The sequence below is a fragment of the Phoca vitulina genome, unplaced genomic scaffold (assembly GCF_004348235.1).
Source record: "Phoca vitulina isolate PV1807 unplaced genomic scaffold, GSC_HSeal_1.0 scaffold7, whole genome shotgun sequence".
Lineage (NCBI taxonomy): Eukaryota > Metazoa > Chordata > Mammalia > Carnivora > Phocidae > Phoca > Phoca vitulina.
This window is the reverse complement of record NW_022589710.1, coordinates 42,207,967-42,233,372: the sequence shown is the minus strand read 5'-3', so window position 1 is coordinate 42,233,372 and position 25,406 is coordinate 42,207,967. Positions and strand designations below refer to the sequence as shown.

At 40.2% G+C, this 25,406-nt stretch overlaps 1 protein-coding gene across 32 annotated transcripts in view; it reads right to left on the bottom strand.

Moving 5' to 3' along the window:
* Positions 1 to 25,406, bottom strand: part of SIPA1L1 (signal induced proliferation associated 1 like 1) — a 385,985-nt gene that overhangs the window by 347,416 nt on the left and 13,163 nt on the right. For 20 of the 32 annotated variants that reach the window (XM_032405449.1, XM_032405459.1, XM_032405458.1 and 17 more), the window contains 5 exons: positions 19,854 to 19,935; positions 19,196 to 19,257; positions 17,843 to 18,007; positions 7,679 to 7,855; positions 7,506 to 7,587 (listed from right to left, as the gene is read on the bottom strand). The exons of 4 other annotated variants lie outside the window; for them this stretch is intronic. The gene's annotated coding sequence lies outside the window, so the exon portion shown is untranslated. The remainder of the gene's footprint in view (positions 1 to 7,505; positions 7,588 to 7,678; positions 7,856 to 17,842; positions 18,008 to 19,195; positions 19,258 to 19,853; positions 19,936 to 25,406) is intronic. 8 more of the 32 variants (XM_032405467.1, XM_032405466.1, XM_032405469.1 and 5 more) reach the window with 4 other exon arrangements.

Genomic DNA, 25,406 nt, shown 5'->3' with positions numbered 1-25,406 from the left:
AACATTTAGCAAAAATTAAGACTACAGAAACACTTAGGCCCATATCAAATATATCCAATTTCCTGATAAATACTGCAAATGGTAATTAAGGAAATAAAACATTTTTTCAAAAATATTCACATGAGCCTCAGAGAATATATAATATGCCCAAAAGGCCTTTCTACCCACTATAATAGGCATTTTATTTCTGTTCTTCAGCTGCCCACAGTATCATGGAGTATTTTCCTATACTGTCTAAGAGCTCCAAAGACCAGTTCCTCACATTTATACAGAGATGCCCTCAATGGGTACATTACCAGTCATTTCAAATAGAATGACTCTAAACTCCACCCCATCCAATCTCTAGAAGGTGAATTACTTCTGAGGGTCTGTTTTGCAAAACAGCTTTCAAGTCACAAAAACACCAGGAAGGGAGAGAAGAAAGAAAGGAGAAAATATGATAAAATTCTGAGAAACATACACATTTTTAAAATACTTGTAACATTTTAACTTATTCCTTTAGATATTAGGTGGGAGGCTTTCTGGAAACCCTGAAATACTATTCATAGTTCCATCTAATCAGAAACATTCCAATTAAATGAATGATATTAATGTAATTATCTAAGAAAACACTCAAGGGAACTCTACAGATGGTTTCTACAGCAGACTACAACCTGTGGGGCAATTTCTGACTGAGGATGTATGAGGCCCGTGTACTCATTCCTGTTTGTCAAGTGTGATCTGTGATTATGCAATTGAACATTATAGCCACCTCAGGCCATTCTGTGTTTAAAGAGACATGTTTATGGCCATATCCTGCCAAACAACCATAATACCACTTAACCTCAGTTTAACCACTGCCTGAATGAACTTGTTAGGATTACACTGAGATACAGACGCAAAACAAATAAAAGGCCAAGAAATGTGATGTCCGCATACTCCCAAGGGAGGGGGTCCTTACATAATACCCCTTAGTCACTGAGGCAAAATGTACTTGAGAATTTACATTCTAAAAGCTGAAAATTTAAATAAAGAGAACAGGGATAAAAATAACAAATGCTAAATTCCAGAAAGAAATGAATTCCTCTGAAGGGTGGAGTGTGTCATCTCAGAAAGCAGCCCCAAATACAATGTTGTTTCTGGATCTACCCAAGCAAATCAGTAAATCTACAAATAAGAGGAAAAAATGAACCTGAGAACATTTTTACAATGTGTTGTATGGAGTAGACTGCACTACGTTATTGACTGGAATCTACTGCCTATCAAGAGCAGCTAAAAGTCAGTGCCACCCAACTGCTTCCTAGGACAGAAGCCCACTCTGGTGCCACACTAACTCGGAGTGAACAAACCCACACGGGAAGGTGAACCAGCACACTCATTCTCTTCTGCTAGTCAATTATCAAACAGGTACTGGCCAAAAATATTTCTTTTTAAACATGCTTATAAAGTTAAAAACCAGGAATGAGATAATACGATGATGTCTGAAGTGTGCTTTCCCATATGTTTTCTTACTTCTTAATAAAGAGTTCAGTCTGTAAGGCTAAGAGTCCAGCAAAAGATCTATTTCAACCATCCAGTCACCATATTTTAAGGCTTAAAAAGGAGAGATGCTTTAAGGAGACGAAGTAAGGATTAAAAAGCTGACACCCACCATCACATGTACTCCAGACTATGTCACTTAGACCTCAGCTTTATTTTATCATTCAAGTGAAAAGTGACATAAGAGTACACAAAGAATATGTGAAACCGTATCTTTGCTAAAACTCCATCTATAATGATCATTATTGAGAAATAACCACCCATGGTCACTTAAAATACTCAAAACTATACCTATAATAATATTGTGAGAACATGTATTTCAACGTGCTTAAAAAACTTTGAGGCTGGGGCACGTAGGTGGCTTAGTCAGTTAAGCTGACTCTTGATTTTGGCTCAGGTCATGATCTCAGGGTCATCAGATCGAGCCCCGTGTTGGGGCTTAAGATTCTTAAGCTTAAGATTCTCTCCCCCTCTCCCTTTGCCTGCCTCTCTCTCTCTCTCTCATTCTCTCCCTCTCTAAAAAATAATTAATTAATTAATTAAAAAATAAAAAAAACTTTGAGGCTACATTCTGGTACTTTCATCAACAGAGATAGATCATTTTAATTTGTCATGAATGAACAAACCCTTCCAGCAGTATTCTCCTTATTACTCAAGGCAAGGGGAAGCATTACTAGAATTCCATTTCGCAATTCATCTACATTACCACTGAAGAATGTTCTCCCAAGTATTTCTTACTCACACTACGATAATTTAGGACAGGCAGCTGACGAAGTATAGAGTGAACTATTTAGTCCAATATTATGTTACTATTGAGGAAACAACATTCATTTACCAAGGGTTATCCTATTAGTTAATAAACAGAATTCAACATCAACTCTGCATTTAGTGGCCTCTTTCACTCCAAAATACCACTTATTATATTCAATAAGCATTTGTTTTTATTATATTACAATACTGCTTTTATTATAAATACTTTCTACAAAATGGATACTCGAAAGCACGGACTATTTCTGCAAAGGTTAAATTATTACTGGAACTAAAAAGCAAAATATGCAGATACAAACACCAGTAATTTGCAAAGTAAGCTGTGATGTCATCAAGTAAAAGTCCCATCTCTGATTCAGTGAATTCCTGGGAGGCTGTTTAGCATCATAGGTGGAAGCAGGACCTTTGAATCCCAGACCCATTACTAGCCTTGGGCAAGTGATGGGACCTCTCTGATCCTCCATTTCTGAATGTTTAACCTGGAGAACACTACCAATTTCAGGGGATTACTGAGAGGAAGAAATGGTACCATGTATACAATAAGCCCCTAACACAGGGCCTGGCATAGGTAAGTACTGGCATCTTGCAGCATTGCTGCTGTTAGTCAAGCAAAAAGTATGAGCAATCACACCTAAAGGAGTTAAGAAATATACATACTAGTCTTTCAAAGTTTATCCAAATAGTGAAATGATAATACCACAAAAATAAAACAAACTAAATTTACAAAGATCATATGAAAAAATTCTCCAAGGTCTACTATATTTTACCACAATTTTTTAAAAAAGTCTAAGTTCTATCCTGACTTGAGTAGAAAATGTCTAAGATTTCATTCACGAGACATTTACTTCATCTCCCACTATCTGTAAAACAGAATAAATGTTTTAATAAGAATTAACTAATGGTTTAATAAGAGCTAAGAATGTTCATTAGCATTTTTTATAAAAGTAAAAGACTGGAAACAGGCTAAATGTCCACCAATATGGAAATATATGAAAAAATTATGCAGCTATAAGAATGAGAAGGATTTATATATACTAATATGGAATGATAGAAGACATGTTGTCAAATTAAAAAAAAAACAAACAAAATATACTCTATGTTAATACAACCAAAGGGAAAAAAAAGTATGTCACAGGCATACACATTTATGCACTTAAATTCATATTCAAAGGATCAAAACTATGCAACCAATGGTGACTTCTTAGTTTTACTCTGCATAAATCTTATTTCACTATTTCAGTGAGACCACCCTTATACATTACTTATGTAATTTATGAACCTCAAGGAAAGTTAGCCAATAAATACACAATGCTAAAATCAAGTAAAAGTAAGTTTTAGAAAGCACTTTATAGTTTACAAAAGGATTTTGCAATCCCTTAAATAAATCCTTTAACAGGGGCATCTGTTAAGCATCTAACTCTTGATTTCAGCTCAGGTCTTGATCTCAGGGTCATGACTTCAACCCCATGCTGGGCTCATGGAGCCTACTTAAAAAAAAATCCTTAGGGGCGCCTGGGTGGCTCAGTCGTTAAGCATCTGCCTTCAGCTCAGGTCATGATCCCAGGGTCCTGGGATCGAGTCCCACATCAGGCTCCCTGTTCGGCGGGAAGCCTGCTTCTCCCTCTCCCACTCCCCCTGCTTGTGTTCCTGCTCTTGCTATCTCTCTGTCTGTCAAATAAATAAATAAAATCTTTAAAAAAAAAAAAAAAATCCTTAAACGTAGTATCTAATTGAATCCCCATAATAAGCTTCTAGAATTTAAGGTAGTATCCTTATTTTAAAAGTGAGAACAGACTCAAGTATTTATTAATCCACAGTTAATAAATGCAGAGTCAAACAGAAACATACTCCCCCTGACCCTAAATTCAGTGTTCTGGTCTTCACACTACAGTACCTCCATAAATTGAAAATGCAGTCATCTACAAGACTCTCTAAATCTCTATAGTGCTTCTATTCACATGAGAGTCTGGAACGTGGAGGAAAACGCATTCCAGTAGGAGTCAAGGACCAGGGTTCCAGTCTCAACTACATCATCACTAAGACTTCACGGTAAATCAAACTCTATTAACAATGGGCGCCTGGGTGGCTCAGTTGGTTAAGCGACTGCCTTCGGCTCAGGTCATGATCCTGGAGTCCCGGGATCGAGTCCCGCATCGGGCTCCCTGCTCAGCAGGGAGTCTGCTTCTCCCTCTGACCCTCCTCCCTCTCATGCTCTCTGTCTCTCATTCTCTCTCTCTCAGATGAATAAATAAAATCTTTAAAAAAAAAAAAAAAAAAAAAAAAAATCAAACTCTATTAACAATGATTCTCTGGGGGCTGCACATCAGGTTCAACAGTGATGTTTTTAAATAATACTAATACTCAAGCCTGATCTCCAGAGATTAGAATTTAATCTTGATCATCAGTATGTTTATTAAAAGCTTCCCAAGTTATTCTAAGGTACAGCCTGGTCAAGACCATAGATATCCTTATCTGATAAAAATAAAAATAAAAGATATTAAATATCACTTGTGCTATATATACTTTGCAAAACTGAAATGAGGGACGCATGTTATATGAGAAAGTCTCCCATACCTCATTCATTCAAACATGTACTACATCTTCCATGCGCCAGGCATGTACTTGGGACAGAGAGAGAAGGCACCACCCTCCAGAAACTGGGAGGCTACGATGTCCTCAATAACTGCTGAGCTGAGGGAAAAGGCACGACAGAGGCACAAAGGGGGTGGTGACCAGCCCAGCCTTGAGGCTCAGCCTTGGGGGATGGTGGGAAGAGGGCTTAGAAAGGCCTGCAGAGGGGCGCCTGGATGGTTTAATCGGTCAAGCGTCCGACTCTTGATTTCGGCTCAGGTCATGATCTCATAGTCCTGAGATCGATCCCCATGTGAGGCTCCCCACTAAATGGGGAGTCTGCTTCGGAGTCTCTCTCTCTCTCTCATACAATAAGTAAATCTTTAAAAAGACAAAAAAAAAAAAAAAAAAAAAAAGGCCTGCACAAAGGAGACCCTTGAGCTAGATCCTGGTGTTTTAAACAGAGGGCACATCACATGCAGGTAAGTAGTTCAAGATGGCCAGAGGTCCTCAGAGAGAGGGCTCGGGCTCCTCGGGGTCCTTGAGACCCTTTCAGGGGGTCTGTGAGGTTAACACTATTTTAATATTAACGCTAGGACAACCCAAATGTTCTCCAACTGGTAAATGGACAAACTGCAGTATATTCATACACTGGAGTAAGACTCATCAATAAAAAAAACCAAATTAGTGATACAGACAAGAACATGGATGAGTCTCAAATGCATTATGTTAAATGAAAGAAGCCAGATTCAAAAGGCTGTGACTGTATAATTCCATTTATATGACATCTGGGAAAAAAAAAAGCACAACTACAGAACAGAGAAAAGGTCAGAGGGCGTTAAGGCTAAGGGCAGGGGAACATTTTGGGGCGATGGAAATGTTCTATATCTTCACTGTGTTTACACAACCACATGCATTTGTAAAAACCCAGAGAATTGTACACTAAAAAGGGTGGACTGCACTGTATAGAAGTTACACCTCAATAAACCTAACTTGTAAAAATAATAGTATGCTATTCGCCTTTTCCTTCTCTTTCTCTCCTAAATGTACACTGTTTGCCAGAAGCTCATGATCAATGATGTCATCACTCTCCAGCTAAGGGAATGCAAGCTTATATATTCTTATGTCCTAAGTTTTCCTCCATTTCAATACAGTAAATAGTGATAGATATAATCAACATAAACACAAAGCTCTCTTGGGGGTTCAACAATTTTAACACCAGGGTTTCTGAGACCCAAAAGTTTGACAACCACTGCCCTAGGTGATGGGGAGGCCCAGAAGAATTCTAAGCAGAGGGTAACAGCATTTAACCCCACAGGGAAGACTGCAGGGAGATGAGTTAAGAGTTACTAGCAGGGCACCTGGCTGGCTCAGTCAGTTTAGCGTCGGATTCTTGTCTTCCACTCAGGTCATGATCTCAGGGCCGTGAGATCGAGTCCTGTACCGGGCGGGCTCCCTGCTCAGTGCAGAACCTGCTTAAAAGACTCTCTCTCCCCCTCACTCTGCCCTTCCCCCCCAATAAATAAAAATAAATCTTCAAAAAAAAAAAAAGAGTTACTACAGAGGTCTGACTAAGGCTGCCCAGGAAGAACTGGAAAGAAATTATGTCCACACACCATCTGCAGCTTGTTACAAACCCCAAGCCAGTTTCTCTCTACTGAGCTCTCTTTGTCGGTATGTTAATGTTTTGCAAAGGAATTTCTGTCAACTGGTAACACAGTTAGGAAATGAAACCTGCTACAAGAGCCATCCTACAATGTATTACTGATAGGTGATTTTTGGATTACTCACTCTTCAAACAATGCCAATAATTTAAAATTGAGTTTTACATATTTTAAACTTGAAAAATAACCACCCTAAAGAGGTACAAAAGCTAATATGGGGAGGGGACTCAATACCTCGAAACCAATTAGGAAAACTAGGTAATTGATTAAAAACCAATATATCACTTCTCCGAAATATGCTTTCATTTGTATCCAGAAACACTATGACAATCCCAACTCAGCACAACACTTTCTATGTAAATATGGTTTTTATTGGATGGGGGGTGGGGGGTTGCTTCTTTTTGGTCTACACAGTTCCCTCTCCTCCTGGGGAGAATTCATTTCTAAATACTGGCCCTATACATTCCAAATTATTTCAAGTACAGAGCTTTTTCTATAATCTCCTTATGCCTACAACTGTTTAGTACTTTGGGATGCCATAAAGATAGAGAAATTAATCTGAAAACTATCTATGTCTTTAAACTTTAAATACATGGGAAACAGACAGATGATAGATCAATCGATCAATCATGGGAAGGAAGTGGTAGGTATTAGAAGGATGATTTCCTCCACCGAAAAGAAAAAGAAAACTTAAATACAACTTTATATGCCATTTTAAATGAGTGTGTGTGTGTTTGTGTGTGTGTGTGTGTGTGTATGTTAACTGCCATCACATCTTGCTTCTCTAATGATTTTAAGTAGCCAACCCCACTGACACCTCTTAGGTAATCCCAAACAGGTGGAAACCTGTCTAGAGCAATCAATTTGCCGCATTTTAGAAAATTCACCTATACATCTATTCACAGGAAAGGGGGTTGGGGCCATGCCGGACTTCTGCCAAAGCAGCTGTGTATTATTAAAGATAAAGTAAAATGAGATCCTTACCTGAAAGTACAGTCCTTTTGATCTACTTATTATACAGAAATCTTGGATATTAGTTTACTGCCATTCACATTCAAAACTGAACCTAAGGATTGAAAGGGGGGAAATAATTAATTTGAAATACATGCACAATGAAGATAAAAACATCAATTTGATCAAAGATGAAATTTCCGTACACTTGTTGAAGCCAAATGGTTTCTGCAGGGAACCTGCTTTCTGTGACTCAAATCCAAAATGGAAAACGTGGGTGGTTCTTCCTGTCTCACCATTAAGAGCCAGCCAATTGGCTGATGAAGTTTTCACACAACTTAAGCTCAAACTCCAGCCTTCCATCTGCTCTAATACTGCCATACCTTAGGGAAATGAAAGAAAAATAAAGGCTTTCTTCAGCCTCAAAGTAAGTCTTTTTTTTTTTTTTTTTTTTTTTTAATATTTTATTTATTTATTTGAGACAGAGAGAACGAGAGAGACAGAGCACATGAGAGGGGGGAGGGTCAGAGGGAGAAGCAGGCTCCCTGCCGAGCAGGGAGCCCGATGCGGGACTCGATCCAGGGACTCCAGGATCATGACCTGAGCCGAAGGCAGTCGCTTAACCAACTGAGCCACCCAGGCGCCCTCAAAGTAAGTCTTTAACAGGTACCTTAGTCCTTCCAGACTCTATTTGAGTGTAAATCTTCAAAACTTCAAATCCAGAAGATGTGAAAAATAATGAGAGCTGAATCACAAAATAATTGAGGGGCTTTACAGCTGCCTCTGACTTTGGAGCTATGATTTCTAAAAAACTGACAAACGAATCTCTCTTGGATGCCAGACTACAGTCGTAGTGTGGCTGTGGGGCAGGGGCTTCCAGCCCAGTCAGCTTACCCAGAACTGCACTTCTTCCCACCCACAAGTCACTCACCGTTTGCCAAGACGTGCCTGCCAACGGATACTGTATTTGGGCTTCTAAACATACAAGTCTGCCAGACTGGGATATGAATCCAGTAATTCTGCAGGCTATTTCTGCATATCCACCTAGAGCTAGTCAACTAGCCAGTGTGATACAGACAACTGAAAACACACACACCACGGTACACCTTCAAGGACAAAGAGACCCTGGGTACATGAGACTAACATGGGAAAACAATCACGAAGACCCTTCTGCCAGAGGCCTCCTCATATGCACACCTACGATCTGTGGAAAATCTGCAAATATAAGACCATAAAAATTTAGATGGCTACTTCCAACATTAATACAAGGCCTCTAAGTGGCAAACCGCTCAAAAGGAGCAATGGTCCAGTTCCTAAAGATTCCAGACCCAATCTGAAAACTCCTCACGCTTTAGGAGGCTGTCTCGAAAATGCTCAGAGGTTCACAGAGCTCATGCTGCTCAGTGGAGAAGGGCCTTCTGAGAGCCACCGGAGACTGCCCAGCAGGTCCTTACAGAACGACCGCAGTCACACAGGGGAACCCACTGGCCAGACTAAAGCAAAGGGCACTGGCTCCCAAAGTATTCATCCCGAGAGAGCTGCTTTGTGGAGAGACAGTGAAACTTGAAATACGCGCCCTGTCTGTACTTGAAATTTTAGGAAATACGGGTATGAGGCACTAAGCAGATTATGAGCAAATACGTATCATAAGCGCTCCGAGCTGAAAGAGGTTGCAATACCCCATTATCACTGTAAAACCATCATCCTACAGATAAGATGAAGTCAAAATCTCCTGACTGGCAGCCTGGTACTCTTCCTATCACACCCTGCTCTTTAATCAACTGGGGTAACGATCTTTTGGAGCATATTAAAATCAAGCTACAACTCCGCTGCAGGATAAAAATCTCATTTAACCATGTGTTGGGGGGGAAAAAAAAGATTAACATAAAAGATTAAGAAGCAAAACCTTTAGAGTAATTCCCTGCTGGGGAAAGGGGTAGGGCGGGGTTGGCTGTCTTTCTCCATAAAAATATGATCTAATCTTCAGGGAAAATGTACTTACAAAATTATATACAAAAACCATCTCTCTCTTTTTTTAAAAAAAACTCATCGCTTCCAAACTTGTACCTCCAGCAAAAAAACACAAAGCATAATGCCTTACTTCACTTACACAGAATGTTGAATTGACAAAAATAGCAATCCTTTCTTCCCAAGTTGAGGTTGAAAATATTTTCTAAATAAGGTATTTTCACTTTGCTATAATTAATTTCCTCTATTATAATATATTTAACTTCAAAGCAAATCAAGTAGATTTATTCCCCCATTGTGGTTTTCTTTAAAACTCTGATTTAACACTTCTAAGACAATAACGTAAGGTGATCTTTCATTCTGTTCATTTTCTCTAATTCCAGATGACAATTCCACAAATCAGCACAAAAATATGCAGGCTTATACACATAAAAAGAGAAGCACGTGGGGCATATGGGTGGCTCAGTCGTTAAGCATCTGCCTTCGGCTCAGGTCATGATCCCAGGGTCCTGGGATCGAGCCCCACATCGGGCTCCCTGCTCCGCGGGAAGCCTGCTTCTCCCTCTCCCACTCCCCCTGCTTGTGTTCCCTCTCTTGCTCTGTCTCTGTCAAATAAATAAAATCTTCTAAAAAAAAAAAAAAGAGAGAAGAATGCAATTTGTATAGGATGGAATATCTGCATGCATTTTTAAAACTTTTAAGATAAAACATAAATCTTGGAACAAATTTATAACCGCCCCTAGGTTATCAAAAAGAGGCCTGTATACTCCTCTCTTATTAAGGATGCTTTGGTTATAATTTATGACAAAAGTTAGTACCAATTCTGCCAAGAATTAGTTGTGCGATGTTGGGCAAGTCATTTAACCTTTGGGCTTAAGCTGACATGAAAAGCCAGCAGAGCCTATTTCTAAGATACCTTCTAGGTTTCGACGATGGACTCTGAAAAACAAACTGAGGGTTCTAGAGGGGAGGGGGTGGGAGGATGGGTTAGCCTGGTGATGGGTATTGAGGAGGGCACGTTCTGCATGGAGCACTGGGTGTTATGCACAAACAATGAATCATGGAACACTACATCAAAAACTAATGATCTAATGTATGGGGATTAACATAACAATAAAAAATTAAAAAAAAAAAAGATACCTTCTAGGTTTCTTAACATCTTCCTAAGACATTAAGGATCATCTTTATTTCCCTTAAATCCTAAAAAATCAAATACATCTTTAAATAATAAAAATGAGTATTTATAAGTTACATTATGGCCCAGAACTTACTGGGAGGCTACCAGCAGATTAGATAAATGAAAATTTCAGAATATTATGGACTTTATCTGCATTAAATGGGTCTCCCTGTCTCGTTTTCCAGCTTGTCTGAGCAGGTGTACAGATGCATTTTCACATCTGGATGACTCTGTTGAAGGGTTTTTCCAACTCTCCCTAGGCCTTGATCCCTTCCTCTTCCCGCCCCTGCTGCCTCAGGACCCTGATTCTCTGAAATCTGGCTCTATTTGCCACAATGCTGGAAATGAAAAGCTTTTCTATCAATTAAATTTAAAACCAGCTGCCATCCAAATCTATATCTGTACATTTTTATCACTGAGTAATCGAGATTTTAATGTCTAAAGAATTTGTTCCACTGATAATATCTGAAAATTTAATGACTTTTTTTCACCTGAAGCCGAGTTCCTTCCTTAGCGCCAAATAAGCAAGGAAGTTCCAGAATACTGTTTATAACACAACTCACAGCCTTAAGATAATTTACTTTCTTTACATACCAACTGGTCATTTTGCCATCCCCAGTGAGTTCATGAATAAAATAAACACTAGGATTGAGAATCTGGCATTTTACTAGTAGAAATCCTAAAGAGTAGTTGTTTTTTGTCAAGTTCATTCATTCATATACTGATTATCTCCTACAGGGCAGGCACTATTTATTCTTCGTGCTGGGATACACAAACTGACAAAAGTCTGCCTTCACGGAGCTTGTAGTCTGATGGAGGAGACACCCGACACACAGAGACTATATGGACATAATATAGACATAATATATATGATGTACTCATAACCAGTAAACATAACATACAGACATATGACATGGGAGATACATATACAATGTGAGAGAGAGTATGTGGTACTGAAAAGAAAGAGGCCAGGATGGTAGACTAAGGAGATGGAGGCCTGAATGGAGGGAGGGTGAATTGCAATCTTAATCGGGTCAGGGTAAGACTCAGAGCAAAGACTTGAAGGAGCTGAGAAGTGAGTCAAACTAAAGTTTCCTAGTAATTTTTACCTTGTACTGACTGTGCATGTAATAGCAATGCCTTATCAAAACAACAGTGTATGGGCAAATTTATGAACAGCCCAGAAGAGTAAACAGAAGAGAGCTGTGTGTAAACCCCCTTCGTTTTTGCAGCTGAGTTTACCAAGCGAAACTTACATCTTCAATTAGGCATGATCATTATGCAGTTTTTTTCTTCCCCAAGTGTTAGTTTGAACAAAATTCTTATTTCTGTGACCCATTTTCCTTAAAAGTCAAAGAGAAATTTCCAAATATTACTTGACACATGAAAGAACAGCAGTATTATCCAACTAACAACCCACTGAGATGTCCCAACCAGGACTTAAATCTCAGTATGAGAACCCAGGAAGCACTGGAGCTTCATCCCACTGGGGAGAAACCCATGCTTTCCCAGAGGGATTGGCAGGGAAAGACCAGGCAAGCTGTGAAATCAGGAGGTAACCCCACCTCCCACCACCAACAACCAGCTGTCTAACCCTGAGCTAATCCCTTCACTCCCTGGCCTTCGATTTCCTCAACTACAGATTCAGGGCAGTGGACCATGTGATTTCCAAACCCCTTCCAGGGCTAGGTCCATTTCAGAAAAAAAGTTAGGTAAATAACCATATCTGAAAAATTATAACAATGCTAACCCACCGTCACAGATCCATACACTTTAATTTGTTCTTCTGAGAACAATAATGAATTTATCCTGACTCATGCATAAACCCTCAACTTTCTCAGATCAAAAGATTCTCAAGAATGGGGCTGGACTGGTTCACCGAGGACAAAAGAACTTGCAAAAAAAGACATTATTTTTGTCTTGGCTTCATTATCAACATACTCTCATTAGACTAATATGGAAATCCTAAACTAACACAAGCATGCACCTGCTGGGGTTTCAAATATTCTTTACGTACCACCACCCCCAATTTTAAAAAGTGTGTTTTTAAATAGTAGGCTTCCTTCAAAGTTACTTGCAATCCATTAGTCTTCTTACCACAGTATTATTTCAAAAAGGTGCTGTGATGATCATCTTATTCAGAGAGGCCCCAAATCTACACTTCCTCTCACCACTGTTAACAGCTCCCTTCTGGGTAAAGCCCACCTTTTCGCTGCAGAATTACAAAAGAAAGCAAATAAACCAACTGGGGATGGAAGAATTATGTTTCCTGCCTTCTTCGCCCTACAGTACAGGCAAGGCTTATGAATTAGATTCTACCAACCTGGCGCACCGCATGGGACTCCTTCAGAACAGAGTCCTGTTACGTGGGAAAAGCAGCAGGGTGGAAGGATGTGTGGCACGCATTTTGCTGGCAATGTGGCGTGCTTCTGGCTCTGGCTTCCTGATTTGGAGCATCCCGACCCAGGCAGGGGCAGCAGTCCCTCGGAGGGCCAGTCCCACAGTGCAGTACTGGCAACCATTCCCAGAAACTCGGCCTCCGGGCTCTTTCATCAGCCCTCCCGACGATTTGCTAAGCTACCTATCACCCCTAATAAATCCCTTTTTGTTTACACTAACTAGAATAGATCTTAGTATCTGTAACCAAAAACCGTGACCAATTCACGTAGCACATATTCCTTTCATTATTTCCATATACAAGAGCTGAGATTGAAAGACACAAGGAACACACAGAACATTCCACTATAAGTCAAGAGTTCTTTGTTTCCAGCCAGGGCTCAAATCCACAATCAACACTTCCAACCTTTCCTTATATGTACTTTCTCATAAATTTCATCACCTCTCCCATGCAAGAAGAAGAAAATGATTTTTGCCTAACTAATTTTCTATCAATAAAGAGGCTGATGACAGTAACTTGGCGAGATATTTGAGAACAGGATACAATAAACATCATTTTCTATACCAGCTCAAGTTTATGGAGCAGCCTGTAGTGTTAGGCAGCACTTGGAGAACATTCCCAAACTGCAGACAAGGTGATCTAATGCTGTGTTGCAATGCCAAAATGATCAGCACTCTGTGCCAAGGCACAACTTAATTCACAAAGCAGCGATGAACTTTTCACTTATTTTCACCCATCCCTCAGGGCAAGATAATCATGTTAAACCCACAGACACATCAGGTAACTAAAATATTACCCTAGGACCTAACACCAAAAGCAGACTGGAAACGCTAAGAAGTGATTATGCATGTTAAAATTCTCTTCTCGGTAGAAAGACATTAAGTCCCACAAAACCAGTTGACAAAGATGAGAAAAGTAATCAGTTGTTAGTAATACGGTTACTTGAAATGGCAGGAGAATCTTACAAAGGACATCTGATATCTCTGAATAATCAAATTACTCTGTACTACCAAACTGCACACAAATATTTCTCAGGTAATACTCAAAGGCAAAACTTTTATATAAAAGATCACTTACACACTTCTGAAACCTATTAATGACACTGATACTCATTCTGAAGGCGACTCAACGGTCTGCCAAATAGAAAGTGGGTATTCAATTCAAAGGAGAGCACAAGTACGCATCAAGAGAGACTCCAGACAAGTCTACTAGCGTTGGTGCCAACCTCACCCTGGGTCACAGGTCCTCAGAGCCACCCCAGCTTCCTGACTGTGGCACCACTCCCCTCCTGCTGCCCGAATACTCTGTAGCGCGCTTAGCTTTAACACTGGTGGTGGGGAGAATGGGAATACACAAAAGTCAAAAATAACTATATTCTTCCCTAAGGACGAGGCAAATCAGCTTGCTCAAGAAAACTCAGAGCCTGGCTTCTTCCAAACAAAATTTTAGAAACAATAATTCAGAGAGCCTCTAGGCAAGGAAGTTACTAAGATGAGTATGGAGCTTTACTATGATTACACGTGCACCATATGTGTCCTTGAGATGCATCTGGCTCTCTCTCTCTTTTTTTTTTAAGAAATGAAGTATTTCTGGGCTAGAAATGACACATGGCCTACTCTCAAGTTTTTTTATGGTTTCTCATATTTAGACTCTAACCTCAATCTATTGCAGGTTTAAGGATGGATATGATGCTCACTCAATAGTATCAAAGTCAAAAATACATATGTAATACTGCCGATGAGTGATTCCCAAAGCTAGTCTGCAAAACAATACCTGCAACTGTAGGTCCTCAGAGAAATGAGGGAAAGAAAAAAAAACTTGTTCATGAGTATTTCATAAAGCTAGCTCAATGTATCCAATTTAAAGGGTTGCTCTTTATTCATTTATGCTCTTTATCCTTTCTATTCTTTTGGTATTCAAATGGCCTTTCTTCATAAAATGCTGAAAATTTTAATGTCTTTAATTTACATTCAATTAATTAACATACAGTGTATTATTAATTTCAGAGGTAGAGTTTAGTGATTCATCAGTTGCATGTAACACCCAGGTGCTCATTACATCACGTGCCCTCCTTAATGCCCATCACCCAGTTACCCCATCCCCCCACCCCCTTCCCCTCCAGCAACCCTCAGTTTGTTCCCTATGGTTAAGAGTCTCTCATAGTTTGTGTCCCTCTCTGATTTCGTCTTACTTTATTTTTCCCTCCCCTCTCCTATGATCCTCTGTTTTGTTTCTTAAATTCCACGAGTGAAATCATATGATAATTGTCTCTCTGATTAACTTATTTCAAAATGCCAAAAAATTTTAAAAATTATATCTGTAACCTGTACCTTCTCTATCTCCAACATCCCAACACCCCTCCTTCCAGTGGCTCAGGCAAAAAATAAAAATAAAATAAAACCTAATGCCATTCTTGGCTCCTCTTTCCCCCTCCACATGTCCAGACCGTGAGCATATCCTGTCAGCCCTGCTCTCAAAACACATCCATAACAACCACAATGAAGATACAGAACATTTTCACTGCCCCAAAAAGTGGTATCAAAATGGCCAGTAAACATATGAAAAGGTCCTCAACTGCCTTAGTCCACAGGGAAATGCAAATTACAGCCACGATGGAATGCCTCTACCACCCACCGGAACAGCTACAGTTCAGGAGTGTTGCCAAGAATGTGGAGCTCCCATAGGTGCTGACGGACAGCCACCTTGGAAAGCTGCTTCTCAGTGTCTACTACAATCAATATACACAAACCCCATGACCCAGCAAGTCCACTTCTAATTATATCCCCTATAGAATGTCTTCACCAAAAACACATGCACAGAAAAGGCAGCACTACTCACTTGCCAAGGACAGGAAACAATCGTGTCATCATACAATGGAATTCTCTACAGCAACAAAAACGAACAAACTACAGACACCTGCAAGGACATGATGAACCTCACAAACACCATGTTGAATGAAAGAAGCCAGAAACAAAAGAATTTATTATACATGATTGCATTAATATAAAGCTCACAGGGGTGCCTGGGTGGCTCAGTCGGTTAAGCGGCTGCCTTCGGCCCGGGTCATGATCCCAGGGTCCTGGGATCTAGTCCCACATCGGGCTCCTTGCTCAGCAGGGAGCCTGCTTCTCTCTGTCTCTCCCTCTGCTTGTGCTCTCTCTGTCAAATAAATAAAATCTTTAAAAAAAAAAAAAATATATAAAGCTCACAAACAGGCAAATGGTAAGTTACGGAATTAGTAGTCAAGGGGTAATACTTTGGGAAGGGGTGACTGAGCCTCCTGAGGGGCTAGAAACATTCTTTTTTTTTTTAGGATGGTATTTATTTATTTGAGAGAAAGAGTGAGAGAGAGCATGCACAGGGGGAAGGGCAGAGGGAGAAGAAGACTCCCCGCTGAGCCAGGAGCCCCACTCAGGACTCCATCCCAGGACGCTGGGATCATGACCTGAGCTGAAGGCAGACACTGACTGAGCCACCCAGGCGCCCCAGGGGCTAGTAATATTCTATTCTTAATCTGAGTGCTCATTACACAAATGTATTCACTTTGTAAAAAATCATCCCACCGCACACGTACTTTGTGCATTCTTCTATATGTTTTTTACACTATTATATAAAGTTTTGTTTTGTTTTTAATTACCTTCTCAATAAGGCTTTCTCTGGCCTGGTTTCATGAACATGTCCACCGCTCCCCAGGATTTCACATCCTTTCTGCCCCCTCCCTTATTTTTTCTCTTTAGCACTTGTCAATATCCGAATGCTGTCTATTTTACATACTAGATATATTTTACAAACCTACCTTGTTTATTGTCTGTCTCCACACACTGGAAGTTCCATGAGCATGAGTATTTTTTCCATTTTTCTGAGTATGTACTACTGAGTCTCCAGTGTCTAGAACAATGCTAGCTATCATCGATAGTAGGCACTTAATATATACTGATTTAATTCATTTATTAAGTACACAGCCTTGCCCAATTCAATTATGCTTGTGGATCTGAGCGGTAATTCTTACCGCCGCCATGGTATGCTGAACAGTAAGCCAGTTCTGCTCTGTTCTGGCTTCATACTTCTCCACGTGGTTCTCAGAGCTCTCATCTGCCTGATCATCTGCTGGATACTCCCATTTTTCCTACTTCCCAATCAGGTTCTGGACAGTATAACACTAACACTCTAAATTCTATAACATCTATGTTTATAAATGAAGCCTAAGGCTGCATTAACTCATTTCCTAATTCCTAAAATCCACCTTGTGGACTCGTACATACTGAGTTTAAGGTCAAATAAAAGTAACAAAGAAACTTAACTCTATTTTTTTCCTCCACATAAACATATAAATCAAGAAGTATTCACATCTTAGAGTGAGGTCTTTCGTTTCTGGTCCTAAATGTAGACATTTTCGGGGGTCTCTCCACCTCTTCCTACAGCAAGTTCTAGCTCGCCATTCCAACCCTTGAATTCTTTTTTTTTTTTAAAGATTGTATTATTTTTAAGTATCTGTACACCCAATGTGGGCTTGAACCCACAACCCCAAGGTCAAGAGTCCCATGCTCCTCCAACTGAGCTAGCCAGGCGCCCCAACCCTTGAATTCTTCTAAGGCAGTGTTACTCAACCTTTTGTTGCTATTGCTCCCTAAGGAGATTTTTTTAGACATTTTCCTTAATCACACTCCCCCATGAAATTTTAATACCACACATATACTGTATATCTACTTAGTACTAATGTATATTGCACTTCAAATATTAAAGAAAAAAAATTCTGCCCTCCCCCAATTTCACTTCCTTCAACGTGTGTGTTTTAAAACCTTGCTTCTGTCAACTACATTACCTTACCTTTCTAAGTTTCCTTCACACGGACATCTGTCAACAATAAAACCATCTCAGTAAAAGACAAAAGTTGTGGGGCTGAGATCAAGAGTCCCATTCCACTGACTGGCTTGGGCATGTGACTTGATCTCAGGGCTGTGAGTCCAAGCCCCATGTTGGGTGTGGAGCCTACTTTAAAAAAAACAAAAAAAGATAAAAGTTGTAACCCCGAGAAGTAGAGTCTAACAGCACAGTAGGAAAGGCTTCCCTCCCAGCTGAGGCAAATCCATTAAAACTACTATTTTTAAAGTACACTTCTCCAACAAGCAACAAAACCCACCAAACACCCAGTTCGCATTTTCCATCTCATTCATAAGGACAGCATTTTGTTAAATGAGACATTTTGTTGAAATCAAAAGACAGCAATCCCTTAACTAATAGCCTATCTCTCCTTCTTAAAATCTATTTTTAAGAAGAACACAAGATAAGCACAAAATGACTTATTTTAGTCTCTCCTAAATCCCTCTAGAATCTGTTCCTTTTCTTGGCCTCTTGGCCTGCGTACTCCCTACCTTCACTCTTGTAAGAGGCCCCCCTTGCCCTAGGTCCAGATTAGTACTTTTTATTTTCCACGTTATTAGCAAACTTTTTAAATGCAAATCTGATCTGTCTGCTCCCAGGATATTTAAATCTTTCCAGAGCTCTTTCCTCCCAGTAAGATAAAAGTCCCAACTCCTCAGCATGATATGCAAAGATTTTCACTGTGAAGCCAATCAGCGGCCAGTCACATCTTCCTGTTTCTAGAAAGCTTTTCATAATCACTTTACCCAGGATAGCAGAAATGCTCTTACACCCATACCAGCTGGTACCTGCCCTCCCCACCTCATCCACTCACCCCTGGTCTCTTCCTATTTTAAGAAGCAAGGTCACCTCTTCAAAGACTTCCTCTTCTCCCCCTCTCCTTCCCAGGGCCACAAAGCACCTCATAACCAGCTTTACAGGCACTCTGCATACATTTGGTAATTACTTGCTTATCAGAATGGGTCTGTTTTCCCCCACAGTTGAGCCATTTAAAGGATGCATGCAAGGAAATGCACTAAGAATACTTGCTTCAAGCTGATATCCTAAATTGGGAGCTTGACATTCATCTTTGTATTCTAGCACCTGGAGAACCAGGAACCTATGGGAATTGGAAGCCCAATAAATACTTTTGGAATGACAGAAACCCTGCTGGTTCCAGATAACCACTACCTCTTTCTCTCAGTGTTATCAATCACCTGTTTAAACCTAGACTCAATTTCTGCCAGAAATTCACATGCAACTTAATCCATTTCCCTTTCTTTAGAAAACAAAAACACTGATTTCAGGAGCTTCTCTCACCTTCTCATTTCTTGAAGTTTCCAAATGGGTTCCTCGAAAATAATTGCAGAGTTTTCAGTATCCTAGGAAATAACTCATTTCAGCCTGGAGACTTTTACCTACTTTAACTGAGTGAGAACGCTCTCACTTTACTGCATCTTATGTATTCTACCCTTCTGTCTGAAAACCACTTTCTTCGCTAGAGAAGATAGCAGAAGGAGTGAATGACTCTGCACTCCCTCCTTGAAGATTAAACAGTGGGTCTAGCTTCATTCTTCTTCCTCATCTTGTATTATAGACTGAACACTAATTTTCATATACCTGATCTTTATTAAAGCTGAACCCAAACATACTTGATAACACAGCAAGTCCACTCTTAGACATATATCCAACAGAAATGCATGTCCATGTGCCCCTCAAAGGATGTAATAGCCAAAGATCAAAAATTGAAACCCAAATGCCCACCAAGAGTAGAACATATCAATAGTTGTATATTCATACAAAGGAAAACTATAGAGCAATAAAAAAGAACTACAGCTGCAAAGAACACATGGATACATTTTACAAGTTAAACAAAAGAAACCAAGCACAAATGAAAATACCCTTTATGATCCCATTTCTACAAATTTCAAAAATATGTAAAAACAAATCTATGGTTTTAGAAGTGAAGAGTGGTTACCTTTGGGGAAGAAGGAGGCTAGTGATGGCAAAGGTGCATGATGAGAAGGCTTCTGGGGCTGGTCATGTTCTCTTTCTTGACCCTGCATGGTGATTACACACATGTATTCATTTTCTGATGACTTACTGAGCTCTATCTTTATGATGCACTTGATGTGTATTATACTTATAAAAAAGTTTTCTTAAATTACTGTAGTAATTTCAAATCTTTCCCTACAAGTCATGGGTCATTCTAGATATAACCTTTCTAAACATTTGTTGGCGTTCAGTCTGTTCTTTTGCTTTCATGCTTACTATGTGCCCCTCTTTTATACACCACTTAAATGTGGCTTCCTAAGAAAGTAGAAACACAACCCACAGAAAAGGAGAAAATTTTTTCAAATCGTATCTGATAAAAAATTTGGATTTAGGGTATATAAACAATTCTTAAGACTCAACAGTAAAAAAATATACAACTCAATTTTAAAATGGGCAGAGGAGGGGCACCTGGGTGGCTCAGTCAGTTAAGCATCTGCCTTCAGCTAAAGTCATGATCCCAGGGTCTTGGGATAGAGCCCCAACATCGGGCTCCCTGCTGAGCAGGGAGCCTGCTTCTCCCTCTCCCATACCCCCTGCTTGCGTACTCGTGCACTCTTTCTTTCTCTCAAATAAAATAAAATAAATAAAATCTTTAAAAGGAAGGAAGGGAGGGAGGGAGGGAGGGAAGGAGGGAGGGAGGGAGGGAAGGAGGGAGGAAGGGCGGGCAGAGGATCTGAACAGACATTTTTCCAAAGAAGATATACAATGACCAATAAACACATGCACTATGGGGGCACCTGGGTGGCTCAGCTGGTTAAGCATCTGCCTTCGGCTCAGGTCATGATCCCAGAGTCCAGAGATTGGGCAACCTGCTCAGCGGGTAGTCTGCTTCTCCCTGTCCCTCTGCCCTTTTCCCCTGCTTCCCCTGCTCCTGTTCTTGCTCTCACGTGCTCTCTCTCAAAAATAAATAAATAAAATTTTTTTTAAAAAGTGCATGAATGATGATCAACATCATTAGTCATCAAGGAGCTGCAAATCAAATCCACAATGAGATCCCACTCCACACCCATTAGGACTGCTAAAATAAAAACACCAAACAATACAGCAACAAGCGTTGGCAAGGATGTGGACAAACAGGAACCTTCACACACTGCCGATGGTGGGAATGTCAAAGGGGACAGCTACTTTGGTAAACAGTCTGGCAGGTTAAACAGAGTTACTACAGAAGTCAGCAATTCCATTAATAGGTGTACACCCAAGAGAAATGAAAACATGTGCACACCAAAACTTACACATGACCAGCAGCATTCTTCTTAACACACAAAAAGTGAAAACAACCCAAATGTCCATATTACTCGGTCATAATAATAAAGTACAGATGCATGATACTTGAGAACATCATGCTAAAGAAGCCAGGCACAAAAGACCACATATTATAGGATTCCATTTACATGAAACACCAGATTAGGCAACTCTATAGACAGCAAGGAGATTAGTGCTTGCTTAGGTCTGAAGTTATGGGGGGGCACCCCAAGAGCTAAAGGGCATGGGTTTCTTTTTCAGGTGATGAACATGTTCTCAAACTGACTGTGGTGATGGTAGCACAAAGCTGTGAATATCTTAAAAACCAGTGAATTGTGCACTTTCAATGGGTTAATTTGGTATGTGAATTTTATATCAATAAAGCTGTTATTTTTTAAAAATCTGGCTTGTTTTGCAATGGCCCCAAACAGCTGCGCTGCCTTCTCAGAAGCCGGCCCCATTTTTGCTTATCAGTGTGATTTGGAATCTACAATCACAACTTTTGTTTCTTGGAGCTTCCCACCCATCTGGATGAAACCATACTCCTTTTTATAGTTCTGCTGGCCTTGGAGGTACCCTATCTTTTCTCTGAGCTTTGTGAAATCTCCTTCTAAAAATCTAGGCCATAAGACTCTTCCATCATGAAGAAATGGAAGCCACTTTCACCCAAAGTTCTCAGCATGAATCAGTGAGCCACAATTTCCATCTTCAGCCTTCTAAAAATAGATCAAGGACTTATCAGATGTCTCCATTTATCGGGTTGAGATTTCCACAAATACACAGATAGTTGAAATGCACCATTTATAAACTATCTTCTCCTTGTGCCAGCTTTGAACTTATACATATTTATTCAGGGATGCATGTAAGATTAGGCTCTGGGAATACAAAATTGCAAAAGACACAATTCCTGGCCTTCAAGGTCTAACAGGAGAAGCAAACACAGAAAAATAACTTTAACACATTCTGACAAAGCTCCCCCAGCTTCTCTCCATCCTGCCACTTAATAAGTGACTTGTAATTGTCTGAAACCCGTCTGTCAGCTTGGCTTGCTTTCGTGAGAACGGATGTGCCCTGTGAGTCCCAAAGACTGACAGTGACCTGAACCCAGGAGAGCTTCAACAAACTCTTGATTGAATATGTGAATGAAAAAGCATGACTATGCAAGGAGAACCAAGTATGTCATACATAAGCACCTGTCCTGCCCTTTAACCTCTTCTCAGTTACAAATCCCAGCCACATTTGGCCTTAGCACAGTCCTTGCTGAGGCCGGCAGGGACCAAATGAAGCTGGGAAGATACCCAAGTGGATTCCTCCCTCTCTGCCCCCGACCTCTCCTTCATCTGAGCTCTTAGCTTTCCTACCCTTGCCTTCCTCCATCTGACGCCTGGGCGAAAATGCTCAGGATAACCTTTCAAAGACAACTGTGATGAGATGGGATGTTCCTGTGTAATGGAGATGAAATTTATGGCTCCAAGAACCCACCATTATAACCCAAATGAAATGTATCTTTCCATCAGGGTCTTTAAAAACCCAAGGGAAAGAGACCAGGACGGCTGAGAAGCTGGGAGGGCTTGCAAGAAGGGAGGATGGGTAGTGACACAGACTGGACTGGGCTGGGCGTCTGTTACATGCCAGACCCTGTCCCTGCTGCCATACACCTGCCATCATCATTAGCGCTCCCAAGGGCGCCTGGGTGGCTCAGCAGTTTGAGTGTCCGGCTCTCGATCTCGATCTCAAAGTCATGAGTTCAAGCCCTGCGTTGGGCTCCATAAAAAATTAATAATAATAATAATAATAATTAGAGCTCCCATCTATTGGTACTAAACCCAAACTGTGGGGAGGGCGTGACATACATCATCTCATTTCTTCTTGACAATAACCTTGCGAATTAAAGCATCATCACTGTCCCCTTTTTCAAAAACAGGTAAGAGGTTAAAGAATCTCCTGAGGTCACAGTGGTAGGATGGAAACCAGGTCTCAGGGCCCAAAGCCTGTATGTACCACTTCCACTTACCAAGAAACACTGTGTAACATGGGAACGCAACTTAGCCTCTGCACCCATGTTCTAAATCTAAACTGTAAAAATGAAGGAAATTCCTTCCTCAAAAGTTGGCTTTGAAAATTAAATGAGACAATATATCCAAAAAACAAAGTTTTAGAACACAACTCACTTGCAATTTAGAAACTATTCACAGAGAAACCTAAGGTCAAAGCTGCTCTTGGTTTTGTTCCCCAATGTTTTTCTCCTGAGGAAAAGCAGACACCCCACCCCCAAAGCTGCTGTACCCAATGCCATATGCCCACGGTGGAAAATGCTGCCATCTTCCCGGGGCCTCTTCCTTCTCCCCATCAGATTTCACCTTCAAGCCCCTTTTGCTTGTTTTCAGAAGCCATTTTTGAAAGGTAGGAAACATGGAAACATTAATTGTGGTTAGTTATCATTGGGTGGTAAAATGATGGAGGATTTTTTTTCTTCTTCATATTTTCTGGTATTTTCTAAATATTAAAAAAAAAAACAAAAAAAAAACCTTGTGCAGTGCTTTCCTAATACAAAAAAAAAGAACAACAAGAAGAGAAAAGGAAAGAAAAGCCAATGCATTTAAATGATCTCCTTCGTCTCCTCCTGGACATCTCTCTCTTCTTCCCCACAGCTCCCCAGCGAGCTGGAAGCATCTTGAGAACAGGGCTGCTAAATCATCTGCACCACACTCCGCACAGCACCTCACCCACAGCAGCGGCCCGCCACAAAACAGCTCAGTGAGTGTCTGCTGAATGAATGAGTATTCAGGTAATATTTAGAAGCAGACTCTCTTAATGAATGGTGGGTGGACCAAGGTATGAATGTGGCATGTCTTTAATGAACGTGGATTATCATAGTTAAATATCATTATTATAAAGGTAGCTTTCAAAAAACCAAAGCAGTTAAACATGATAAATCTACAACCCGAAGACAAGGTGAACTATCAAGGTGATACTCTAGTCCCAACAGGTGACTGCACTCGACAATTTCCCAGAGGTAAACCAAGACCCGGATGGCGAACAAACCTAAGGTCCTCATGCACCTTGCTCTAAATGAGTGCCCCAGAAATTGGATTCATTAAATAACCCCAGGGCTCTATGCCCCATTTAGAGGGCACATCATGGCCCTGCTCAGCTACCACAGTTTAAGAATACTCTTTAAAATTGATCTTTGTTCTTAAGATTAAATAAGCCTAAATATAAAAGCAAACAGGGGATTAAGCTAAAACCACCCCAGCCATGTTATCACTCCACCAAAAATCCTTATCTAATAAACCAAAGCAGAAAATTTAAGGAGTGATTTAACATGAAAGAAAAGTCTCAAATACTTGGTTTGGAGAAATGATCTGAACATAAAGTTTAAAGAAGGGTGTACTGGATTCAATAAACACACAAAGCCCACAGGTCAGCAGAAAAGTTAAGGTAGTAAACATGTTTTCGTTTTCCACCATGACCTCAGTTAACTAAATTAGCTTTTACTAAGTGACTTCAATTCTGTTTGATCAACTGAATGTGTGTTTCCTAGAAGCACACCTGATTGCCAGGACCGACCTTACACCCATTTTTGTATTTTCAATTAACTTCAGTTCTATTAACCTCTCTTTAAAAATCTGTATATTGCTAATATACCTCCAGGCTCCTAAACCACACTTATTTCAAAACAAAGCAGATGCTGACTTGATGACAGTATGATCATTTTAGGGCAAGAGGTGGAAGTCAATGACAGGATGACAACTTCACAGCAGAACCCATGCTGCAGGATGAGAAAGAAAGAAAAGACATTTCTCATGTTTCCTGTCTTGCCCTCGGTTGGGAAGTAAAGTGAAAGTGTTCTTACTAGAAAATAATTCTGTGGCTATTACAAACTCTGTGAAGATTTATATTTATTTCGCCACAACCATAAATATTTATATTTCGTCTAGCTATTTGCACTAGAAACATTTGCAACCCTGGGCCTTAAACTTCTATAGCAGGTGTGAGCCTCCTATGAGGTTGTTTCCCACATCTCAGTAAGTTCAGTTGGCCAAAGAGAATATTCAACCACAACCAATAGCTTGACTCTATCGGAAGGGAGAAAATTAAATATACTAACCATGAATTTTCTCTAGGAGTCCGAGATACTTGCTCTTGAGCATCTCCTAAAAGTCCACTCGCCTACCACCTCATTTTTCTTAGTGAAACCAGCAAGAGGAGGTGAGAGAAACGAAAGAAATAG